Source organism: Oncorhynchus masou, unplaced genomic scaffold, assembly GCF_036934945.1.
Source record: "Oncorhynchus masou masou isolate Uvic2021 unplaced genomic scaffold, UVic_Omas_1.1 unplaced_scaffold_1835, whole genome shotgun sequence".
Lineage (NCBI taxonomy): Eukaryota > Metazoa > Chordata > Actinopteri > Salmoniformes > Salmonidae > Oncorhynchus > Oncorhynchus masou.
In genome coordinates this window covers 63,260-75,613 of record NW_027008347.1, presented here as the reverse complement: position 1 = coordinate 75,613, position 12,354 = coordinate 63,260, and the positions used below count along the sequence as shown (strand labels likewise).

General features: G+C 50.0%; 1 pseudogene; it reads right to left on the bottom strand.

The window, feature by feature from the left end:
• The window catches only part of LOC135532358 (growth arrest-specific protein 6-like), a 33,031-nt pseudogene continuing 20,677 nt past the window's right edge, over window positions 1-12,354 (bottom strand).

Genomic DNA, 12,354 nt, shown 5'->3' with positions numbered 1-12,354 from the left:
TTTTAAAACTCCCATGTCAACATCTTTATTAAGTTTTCAAATCAGACTGAATTGATGTGATCAGGGATGTAAAGACTAAAAGACAGGAGAACAAATCAGCAGCCAAACATACCTATAGTATAATAACACACAATGCAGAAGAGAAAACCATCGATCGCTCCATTGTGAAACTCATCAGAAACTCTAGATCCCAGAGGAGGAAATACTGCAGCCCTTTTTGGCCGAACGAAATGAAGAAAGATGATGTTTGTTGTTCTGACATTCTGTAGAGAAGTGAAACTGTTTTGGGTGATTATCTCAATGCGTTCAGGTCTTTATTTATTTCCTTTTGTGTTTTTTCTAAAAAGCATCACATTATTTACACATACAGTATATTACAACACTTACACTCCTGTTCTCTCAGTAGCTCAGTGTGGTGAAGCAGTGCTCTTGATGCCCTCCCCCGTGTGTCTGATTGGGTACTGCATGTTAATTAGCCTCGTCTGATTGGCTTAACGTGTGTTCCTGGCGTGTGCTGATTGGTGATACTGAGGGAAGGAGGGCGGGGCATGTGAAAGGGGGACGGTATGGAGTGTTTCATTGGCTGACGGTGGGTGGATGTAACTGTGGAGGACGAGAAGCATGGTTTGGGAGGGGAAGGAAGGTTCTTTAATGGGGTCATATTAACAGAAGGCCCTATGTTGTAATCTGTAGGCAGTGTGCAGAGCTAAATTGCAGGTAGACTAAGTTTGCATTAAGTTGGAAAGCACCGAACAGATGTTTTTATTAAACTCAGTCCATTTTTACCTGCGATGGTGTGCAAGTTTTACAACAACAAAGCCTTGTGCTACTGAATTACACCCCCACACCCCTTATAGGGTTTGTTCCACAATGGACTGGGTCAGTTGACCAAACCTCTTCTGGAGTACTGCCAGTTATTCCACTTATGGATCCTGTTGGATCGCCGTGAGCTCTGACGAAGGCCGTGAGGCTGGTACATAAGCTCATTACACTAAAACACTGTCAAGAGCCGTGTGAAATATTGGATTTTTGTCTTCAAGATATCACTGAATTTTCCTACGCACCTGCAACCTCAGATGTGAGAGTGCTGCTCTTACATTCAATCACGCTGAGAGCAGAATGACTGAGGGTTGGTCGGGAGGAGGGTCGGTCGGGAGGAGGGTCGGTCGGGAGGAGGGTCGGTCGGGAGGAGGGTCGGTCGGGAGGAGGATTGGCCACTCGGCCAGCTCCTGGGTACATTCCAAATGGCACCCTATTCCCTAAATAGTGCACTAGTTTTGACCAGAACCCATAGGGGTCATATAGGGAATAGAGTGCTATTTGGGACTCAGTCCTTGCTTAGGTTAAGGCCCTGTGGGTTATGGTGGACTGTAGTGGACGGGGTGAAGTTTCCCCTTGCTACAGATCTAGGATCAGCTTTCACTCCCCCTAATCCTGACCTTAACCATTAGTGGGAGAAATGTCAAACTGACCCAAGATCAGTGTCTCTGGGCAACTTCCCCCTGCTCCAGTGAGGACGGGGCTGAAGGGGACTGCATCGGTCACAAGGCCCCCCCCAGCAGAGGGCAGGAGTGGGAGCGGATGTCGTTGTGTTTGTGGAAGGCCTCGTCCAGGTCCAGAGCCAGGCCGTTGATCGTCACCTCCATGCAGCCGCGGTAGAACGACGACACCAGGGTCGACACCAGGGGCACGTCTGGTACAGGGGTTAGAGGTCACAGGTCAGGGGTCAGAACGGAAATTAATGACACCAAGAGAAGCGGTTAATGGTAATGGCGAAACTGTGTGTGTGTGTGGCTCTTTATTCATAACTGGGTGTTTGTCTAGAGTACAGTAGTAATGAGTGTGTGTTGTTGCATGTCTCTCTCTGCCTATACCCGTCTACATCACCAGGGAGCCCTCCTATACCCGTCTACCTCACCGGGAGCCCTCCCATACCCGTCTAACTCACCGGGAGCCCTCCCATACCCGTCTAACTCACCGGGGAACCCTCCTATACCCGTCTAACTCACCGGGGAGCCCTCCCATACCCGTCTAACTCACCGGGGAACCCTCCTATACCCGTCTAACTCACCGGGAGCCCTCCTATACCCGTCTAACTCACCGGGGAGCCCTCCTATACCCGTCTAACTCACGGGGAACCCTCCTATACCCGTCTAACTCACCGGGGAACCCTCCTATACCCGTCTAACTCACCGGGGAGCCCTCCTATACCCGTCTAACTCACCGGGGAGCCCTCCTATACCCGTCTAACTCACCGGGGAGCCCTCCTATACCCGTCTAACTCACCGGGGAGCCCTCCTATACCCGTCTAACTCACCGGGGAGCCCTCCTATACCCGTCTAACTCACCGGGGAACCCTCCTATACCCGTCTAACTCACCGGGAGCCCTCCTATACCCGTCTAACTCACCGGGAGCCCTCCTATACCCGTCTAACTCACCGGGGAGCCCTCCTATACCCGTCTAACTCACCGGGGAACCCTCCTATACCCGTCTAACTCACCGGGAGCCCTCCCATACCCGTCTAACTCACCGGGGAACCCTCCTATACCCGTCTAACTCACCGGGGAGCCCTCCCATACCCGTCTAACTCACCGGGGAACCCTCCTATACCCGTCTAACTCACCGGGGAGCCCTCCTATACCCGTCTAACTCACCGGGGAGCCCTCCTATACCCGTCTAACTCACCGGGGAACCCTCCTATACCCGTCTAACTCACCGGGGAACCCTCCTATACCCGTCTAACTCACCGGGAGCCCTCCTATACCCGTCTAACTCACCGGGGAGCCCTCCTATACCCGTCTAACTCACCGGGGAGCCCTCCTATACCCGTCTAACTCACCGGGGAGCCCTCCTATACCCGTCTAACTCACCGGGGAGCCCTCCTATACCCGTCTAACTCACCGGGGAGCCCTCCTATACCCGTCTAACTCACCGGGGAGCCCTCCTATACCCGTCTAACTCACCGGGAGCCCTCCTATACCCGTCTAACTCACCGGGAGCCCTCCTATACCCGTCTAACTCACCGGGGAACCCTCCTATACCGTCTAACTAACTCACCGGGGAGCCCTCCTATACCCGTCTAACTCACCGGGGAGCCCTCCTATACCCGTCTAACTCACCGGGAGCCCTCCTATACCCGTCTAACTCACCGGGGAGCCCTCCTATACCCGTCTAACTCACCGGGAGCCCTCCTATACCCGTCTAACTCACCGGGGAACCCTCCTATACCCGTCTAACTCACCGGTGAACCCTCCTATACCCGTCTAACTCACCGGGAGCCCTCCTATACCCGTCTAACTCACCGGGAGCCCTCCTATACCCGTCTACCTCACCGGGAGCCCTCCTATACCCGTCTAACTCACCGGGAGCCCTCCCATACCCGTCTAACTCACCGGGAGCCCTCGTATACCCGTCTAACTCACCGGGGAGCCCTCCTATACCCGTCTAACTCACCGGGGAGCCCTCCTATACCCGTCTAACTCACCGGGGAGCCCTCCTATACCCGTCTAACTCACCGGGGAACCCTCCTATACCCGTCTAACTCACCGGGAGCCCTCCTATACCCGTCTAACTCACCGGGGAGCCCTCCTATACCCGTCTAACTCACCGGGAGCCCTCCTATACCCGTCTAACTCACCGGGGAACCCTCCTATACCCGTCTAACTCACCGGGGAACCCTCCTATACCCGTCTAACTCACCGGGGAGCCCTCCTATACCCGTCTAACTCACCGGGAGCCCTCCTATACCCGTCTAACTCACCGGGGAGCCCTCCTATAAAGGTGGTTGAAGGCAGGCTGAGGTCAACCGTCTCCTGTCCTGGTGTGGTGTGACTCTGTCCAGGCCGACCGTCCACCTCTAGTATGGTCAGGTTCCCACTGACCGTCACATTGACCTCATGAACCTCTGCATCACACAGGAAGGCCGGAGCGCTGGCCACGATCACATCACCCACAGAGACCAGGACATACTGGGGGGGAAGAGAGAAACAGACAGTCAGACAGACATCACACTCAAGACAAACAAAACATGAATTCATACAGACAGAGAGAGAGAGGTCAGAGTCAGACAGACAGAGAGAGAGGGGTCAGAGTCAGTCAGACAGACAGAGAGAGAGGGGTCAGAGTCAGTCAGACAGACATCACACTCAAGACAAACAAAACATGAATTCATACAGACAGACAGAGGTCAGAGTCAGACAGACAGAGAGAGAGGGGTCAGAGTCAGTCAGACAGACAGAGAGAGAGGGGTCAGAGTCAGTCAGACAGACATCACACTCAAGACAAACAAAACATGAATTCATACAGACAGACAGAGGTCAGAGTCAGACAGACAGAGAGAGAGGGGTCAGAGTCAGTCAGACAGACAGAGAGAGGGGTCAGAGTCAGTCAGACAGACATCACACTCAAGACAAACAAAACATGAATTCATACAGACAGACAGAGGTCAGAGTCAGACAGACAGAGAGAGAGGGGTCAGAGTCAGTCAGACAGACATCACACTCAAGACAAACAAAACATGAATTCATACAGACAGACGTCAGAGTCAGACAGACAGAGAGAGGGGTCAGAGTCAGTCAGACAGACATCACACTCAAGACAAACAAAACATGAATTCATACAGACAGACAGAGGTCAGAGTCAGACAGACAGAGAGAGGGGTCAGAGTCAGTCAGACAGACATCACACTCAAGACAAACAAAACATGAATTCATACAGACAGACAGAGGTCAGAGTCAGACAGCCAAAGAGAGGTCAGAGTCAGACAGACAGAGAGAGGTCAGAGTCAGACAGAGAGAGAGAGAGGTCAGAGTCAGACAGACAGACAGACAGAGAGAGGTCAGAGTCAGACAGACAGACAGAGAGAGGTCAGAGTCAGACAGACAGACAGAGAGAGGTCAGAGTCAGACAGATAGACAGAGAGAGGTCAGAGTCAGACAGCCAGACAGAGAGAGGTCAGAGTCAGACAGCCAGACAGAGAGAGGTCAGAGTCAGACAGCCAGACAGAGAGAGGTCAGAGTCAGACAGCCAGACAGAGAGAGGTCAGAGTCAGACAGCCAGAGAGAGGTCAGAGTCAGACAGACAGAGAGAGGTCAGAGTCAGACAGCCAGAGAGAGAGGTCAGAGTCAGACAGACAGACAGAGAGAGGTCAGAGTCAGACAGACAGACAGAGAGAGGTCAGAGTCAGTCAGACAGACAGAGAGAGGTCAGAGTCAGACAGACAGAGAAAGGTCAGAGTCAGACAGACAGAGAGAGGTCAGAGTCAGACAGACAGACAGAGAGAGGTCAGAGACAGACAGACAGAGAGAGGTCAGAGTCAGACAGACAGAGAGAGGTCAGAGTCAGACAGCCATGCATGCAGGGCAGAATTAGACCAATATCCATTAATAAAAACAATTCAGTTTTAGAAACATACAGTGACATCTCATTACCAAGCCCTGCAATACCAAGAGCTGAGCAAAGAAGAGAGTCCCCTCATCCAGCTGGTCCTGAGTTCACAAACCTGTTCTACTAACACACTGAAGCCTCAGTCCCCTCATCCAGCTGGTCCTGAGTTCACACACCTATTCTACTAACACACTGAAGCCTCAGTCCCCTCATCCAGCTGGTCCTGAGTTCACAAACCTGTTCTACTAACACACTGAAGCCTCAGTCCCCTCATCCAGCTGGTCCTGAGTTCACAAACCTGTTCTACTAACATACTGAAGCCTCAGTCCCCTCATCCAGCTGGTCCTGGGGGCTGAGTTCACAAACCTGTTCTATTAACACACTGAAGCCTCAGGACCTGAACATCCAATCAATCAGAATAAACCAAATTACAACACAGTCAAAACAAAACTATTTTGTTTATTGGGGGGCTGCAGGGTAGCCTATTGGTTAGAGCGTTGGACTAGTAACCAGAAGGTTGCAAGTTCAAACCCCCGAGCTGACAAGGTACAAATCTGTCGTTCTGCCCCTGAACAGGCAGTTAACCCACTGTTTCTAGGCCATCATTGAAAATAAGAATTTGTTCTTAACTGACTTGCCTGGTTAAATAAATAAAGGTAAAATAAAAAAACTTAATTGGGAAACACAAACACAATGCAGTGCTATCTGGCCCTAAATCAACACCACAGCAGAACCTGAGACGGAGCTGCATATCCTGACGAAATGTAAAAAATATAAAACAATTAGAGTTTAATTTCCCCAAATATGAATGAAAGACCTCTCTGATGAGGATAGGCTACCCGTCCTGTTGGGGGAGGAGGCAGAGAGCTGTGGGTTGACAGCGCACTACATTGCTGCCTGCCACAGTGTCTGACTCACCAACCAACCTGCACATGTCCTCCATTGTTATTATCGTTCAATGGTTATTTTGACCCTTGATTATTGTTGTTACTGTCGTCCCTGACAATATTGATTATTATTATTTTAATTATGTTAACATTGTAAATCTCCAAAGTAAGCTTTCTCAATATCTACATTGTTACATCATGCCAATAAAGCAAATAGAGTCAGACAGACCGACAGCGTTGGGTCAAGTAACCTCTCACCTCCCGCCACTCCTGGTTGTCTCTGTGGTAGTCGGAGAGAGAGATGGACAGAGGGACGCTGTCCTGATGAACCAGGGCCAATAGAACCCCAACAGTGGAGGCTGGTCTCAGAGTCAGCTGGATACTCAGAGACTGGGACTCTGCTGGGGAGATGGGGAGAGAGATGAGTCAGCTGGATACTCAGAGACTGGGACTCTGCTGGGGGAGAGAGATGAGTCAGCTGGATACTCAGAGACTGGGACTCTGCTGGGGGAGAGAGATGAGTCAGCTGGATACTCAGAGACTGGGACTCTGCTGGGGAGAGAGATGAGTCAGCTGGATACTCAGAGACTGGGACTCTGCTGGGGAGAGAGAGACGAGTCAGCTGGATACTCAGAGACTGGGACTCTGCTGGGGGAGAGAGATGAGTCAGCTGGATACACAGAGACTGGGACTCTGCTGGGGGGAGAGATGAGTCAGCTGGATACTCAGAGACTGGGACTCTGCTGGGGAGAGATGAGTCAGCTGGATACTCAGAGACTGGGACTCTGCTGGAGGGAGAGAGATGAGTCAGCTGGATACTCAGAGACTGGGACTCTGCTGGGGGAGAGATGAGTCAGCTGGATACTCAGAGACTGGGACTCTGCTGGGGGGAGAGATGAGTCAGCTGGATACTCAGAGACTGGGACTCTGCTGGGGGAGAGAGATGAGTCAGCTGGATACTCAGAGACTGGGACTCTGCTGGGAGAGAGAGATGAGTCAGCTGGATACTCAGAGACTGGGACTCTGCTGGGGGGAGAGATGAGTCAGCTGGATACTCAGAGACTGGGACTCTGCTGGGGGAGAGATGAGTCAGCTGGATACTCAGAGACTGGGACTCTGCTGGGGGAGATATGAGTCAGCTGGATACTCAGAGACTGGGACTCTGCTGGGGGAGAGAGATGAGAGTCAGCTGGATACTCAGAGACTGGGACTCTGCTGGGGGAGAGAGATGAGTCAGCTGGATACTCAGAGACTGGGACTCTGCTGGGGGAGAGAGATGAGTCAGCTGGATACTCAGAGACTGGGACTCTGCTGGGGGAGAGATGAGAGTCAGCTGGATACTCAGAGACTGGGACTCTGCTGGGAGAGATGAGAGACGTGTACACAGACACACACCAGACCCACCGTATGTGATGTTGAACAGAGTTAAGCCCGTCCCAGGGTAATAGGTCCCGGGGTTTTCTGTACTGAAACACTGCATGTTGTCATTAGACCTGATGGTCTCCTGAATGGACGTGTCCTCTCCGGTTAACCAGCGCCACTCACGCATACAGCCGTCAAACCTCGGGTTCACCTGGAGAACACACATTAGGCCGAGGACACAACACGCACATCTGCCCATTACAGAGATTCTAGAGGGAACAGAGCCCACCCCTCTAACCTGGTTGATGAGACTGTCCTCTTTGAAAGGGACGCCCCCCACAGTCAGGTTGAGTTCATGCATGCCCTTCTTCAGGGTGAACAGATCTCCATTCACAGCTATCTTCATCACTGCCTCCCTGTCAATCTTTATCACCAGACTCCGCCCCTGCTCCTCCACTGAGATCTACAGACCAATCAGAAAAGACAGGGGCTCAAATTGTTAAAAACAACATTTGACACGTTCTTATCCTACAGTGTCTCAGTCCCAAATGAGATCCTATTTCCTATACAGCACACATTCTGACCAGGTCACCAGTAACACCTCCAAAAAGTAGTGCACTACATAGGGAATAGGGGGCCCCATTTGGGATGCACCCCTGAGTCAACAACCCCTCAGGAGAGGAGATGCCACTTTAGACTATTGAGACCCAACCCATAAGTTACACACCCCCCTTGTAAACCCCAGAATAACCTCTGACCTTTCTCCACTGTCCGTCGTTGATGGCAGGCCCGCTGCTGGTGACCCGGCTGACCGCCCCGTACCTCAGCTGCAGCTCCAGTTTCCCATGATGCATTGCAAGAACAATCCAGGAACTGTTCAGGTGACCACCAGCGAAGAAGATGACCCCTCTGGGTCAAAGGTACGGAGGTCAAACTCAGCTGAGAAGCTAGAGGAGGAGAGACAAAGACAGGATGTAATATAATTCTACAATGGTACAAGACTATGGTTGGAACTATGAACCCTTACAATGCTTATGCCTTGCTGGCATCTTTCCAGGTCTCTTGGAGAAGAGGTTGAAACCTCAGGACTGGTAAGGTTAAAAGGTTAGAGGTCAAAGGTAAGGCCTACCCAGTCTGGACTCTCCTGCGGTAAGGTTAAAGGTTAGAGGTCAAAGGTAAGGCCTACCCAGTCTGGACTCTCCAGCGGTAAGGTTAAAAGGTTAGAGGTCAAAGGTAAGGCCTACCCAGTCTGGACTCTCCTGCGGTAAGGTTAGAGGTCAAAGGTAAGGCCTACCCAGTCTGGACTCTCCAGTGGTAAGGTTAAAAGGTTAGAGGTCAAAGGTAAGGCCTACCCAGTCTGGACTCTCCTGCGGTAAGGTTAGAGGTCAAAGGTAAGGCCTACCCAGTCTGGACTCTCCAGCGGTAAGGTTAGAGGTCAAAGGTAAGGCCTACCCAGTCTGGACTCTCCTGCGGTAAGGTTAGAGGTCAAAGGTAAGGCCTACCCAGTCTGGACTCTCCTGCGGAAGCGTAGCCTGACCACTGGGACTCCGCTGAACATTCGGCCCAGGTAGAGAGAACGGGAGTTCCTCTTCATGGTGAGAGAGACGCATGTAGTGATCTCCTGGTGGACGAGAGAGAGGGGGGAGGAGAGAGAGGGGGGGGGAAGAGGGGGAGGAATGAGTCTAGTGATGCAGCAGTAAACTCACTCTGGCTATCTACTCCGATTTCAGAGCGCAGAATAACTGAGGAACTTGTGAAGCGCTACACCGTTGAATATAACCAGTGTCAGTAAATGTCGTCAAAAAAACAATGAAATTGTTGCCAGCAGCACAGTTACAGTCACCAACGCTCTGGATAACATGAAAACTGCCTAACCAGCTCTGCTACGATGAGGAACATGCTCAGAGTGAGGTGTTCTCCCATTTGTGTCTGGAAGTATCTAGTAGACTGAACATCTACAGGACGGTAGATCTCCAGGAAGAGGGTTGGCAGCCCTGGTCTAGAGTACAGTGTTGCTTGTCGATAATTAACCTTTGACTGAATCCCGGACTAATACATACAGGTCTTGATAATGTTTTCTACGGGTCTTGATAATGTTTTCTGCAGGTCTTGATAATGTTTTCTACGGGTCTTGATAATGTTTTCTACGGGTCTTGATAAAGTTTTCTACGGGTCTTGATAATGTTTTCTGCGGGTCTTGATAATGTTTTCTACGGGTCTTGATAATGTTTTCTACGGGTCTTGATAAAGTTTTCTACGGGTCTTGATAATGTTTTCTACGGGTCTTGATAATGTTTTCTACGGGTCTTGATAATGTTTTCTACGGGTCTTGACAATGTTTTTTACGGGTCTTGACAATGTTTTCTACGGGTCTTGATAATGTTTTCTACGGGTCTTGATAATGTTTTCTACGGGTCTTGATAATGTTTTCTACGGGTCTTGATAATGTTTTCTACGGGTCTTGATAATGTTTTCTACGGGTCTTGATAATGTTTTCTACGGGTCTTGACAATGTTTTCTACGGGTCTTGATAATGTTTTCTACGGGTCTTGATAATGTTTTTACGGGTCTTGATAATGTTTTTTACGGGTCTTGATAATGTTTTCTACGGGTCTTGATAATGTTTTCTACGGGTCTTGACAATGTTTTCAACGGGTCTTGATAATGTTTTCTACAGGTCTTGATAATGTTTTCTACGGGTCTTGACAATGTTTTCTACGGGTCTTGACAATGTTTTCTACGGGTCTTGACAATGTTTTCTACGGGTCTTGACAATGTTTTCTACGGGTCTTGACAATGTTTTCTACGGGTCTTGATAATGTTTTCTACGGGTCTTGATAATGTTTTCTACGGGTCTTGATAATGTTTTCTACGGGTCTTGATAATGTTTTCTACGGGTCTTGATAATGTTTTCTACAGGTCTTGATAATGTTTTCTACGGGTCTTGATAATGTTTTCTACGGGTCTTGATAATGTTTTCTACGGGTCTTGATAATGTTTTCTACGGGTCTTGATAATGTGAGTGGGGACATTTTACCTGACAGCTCCTGAGGTCGTGGCTCAACTTCTTGCCCTGCCGACCGTCACAGAAACACCGGAAACTACCGGGTGTGTTCACACACTCCTCACACACTCCCTGCTCACACTCGTCCACATCTGAGAGAGAGAGGGGGAGAAAGAGGGAGGGAGAGAGAGAAAAAACAGATGGAGGGAGAGATTGAGGGGGGGAGAAAGAGGGAGGGAGAAAAAAACAGAGAGAAGGTTGTCCATTGGTCCACCTCTGGAACTACAACCCCCAGACAAGACTGGGGGAGAAAACCACTGAAGTGAAAAACAACGTCTCTAAAATGTTATCAGCATCAACAGATGGAGGAACTGACTTGCCTAGTTAAATAAAGGTAAAATAAATAAAAATGTCCCAAATGGCACCTTGTTCCCCTACAGCCGGGGTCTAAAGTAGTGCACTACATAGGGAATGGGGAACCATTTGGGATGAAGCCAGAACGTCTGTCCCTGTCTGTCTGAATGACCTTAGAAGAGGAGCCATGAGTTTTATTATGCTACAGATGGATAAATGTTAGTTCTTCTAAAGAGTAACTATGTGACCGCCTCCCCCCTCCCCCACCCCCTCCCTCCCTCCCCTGCTTTCCCTCCCCCTCCCTCCTTCCCCCGCTTCCCTCCCCCTCCTTCCCTCCCTCCTTCCCTCCCTCCCTTCCTCTCTTCCTCCCTCCCCCACTTTCCCTTTTTCCCTCCCTCCTTCCCTCGCTTTCCCTCCCTCCCTCCCTTCCTCTCTTCCTCCCTCCCTCTCCTCTCTCTCAGTAAGTTGAATGCAAGACAGGAACAAACTTGTTTGACAAATAAAAGACTAGGATTACATTTCCCAATGACATTTTAAAGGATCATTGAGCGTTTGGCAGGAGAGGATGTCGTGCAGATAGAGATCGGTCTTGTAGAAAAAAAAAATTAAACAGGATGTTTTGACTATAAATAAAAAGATGACGTGCTAACAGCTTACTTTGGCAGTCGAGGCAGTCGTCTCTGTGTGTGTGTGTGTGTGAGAGAGAGAGATTGTGTGTGTCAGTGGAGGCTGGTAGGAGGAGCTATTGGAGGACAGGCTCATTGTAAATGACTGGAATTAGTATCCAAAAACATGAAACGTATGGAAACCACGTTGGACTCCGTTCCATTTATTACATTCCATTACAATGAGCCGGTCCTTCTATATCGCCTCCCACCAGCCTCCACTGGCGTGTGTGTGTGTGTATGACAGAGTGTGTGTTGGTATGTATGGAGGACAGCTGGCTGCACCACTAGACTAGCTCCACCTGGCTGTATATACACACACTGCATTCCAAATGTATTCAGACACCTTGACTTTTTATAAATTTATCATGTTTTCAAACTTTTTACTTTGTTGAAGCAACTTTGGCAGTGATTACAGCCTCAAGTCTTCTTTGGTATGAAGCTACAAGCTTGGCACACCTGTAGTCGGGGAGTTTATCCCATTCTTCTCTGCAGATCCTCTCAAGCTCTGTCAGGTTGGATGGGGAGCGTCGCAGCACAGCTAATTTCAGGTCTCTCCAGAGATGTTTGATCGGGTTCAAGTCCGGGCCACTCAAGGACATTCAGAGACTCATTGTCCTGTTGGAAGGTGAACCCTTTTCCCCATTCTGAGGTCCTGATCGCTCTGGAGCAGGTTTTCATCAAGGATCTCTCTGT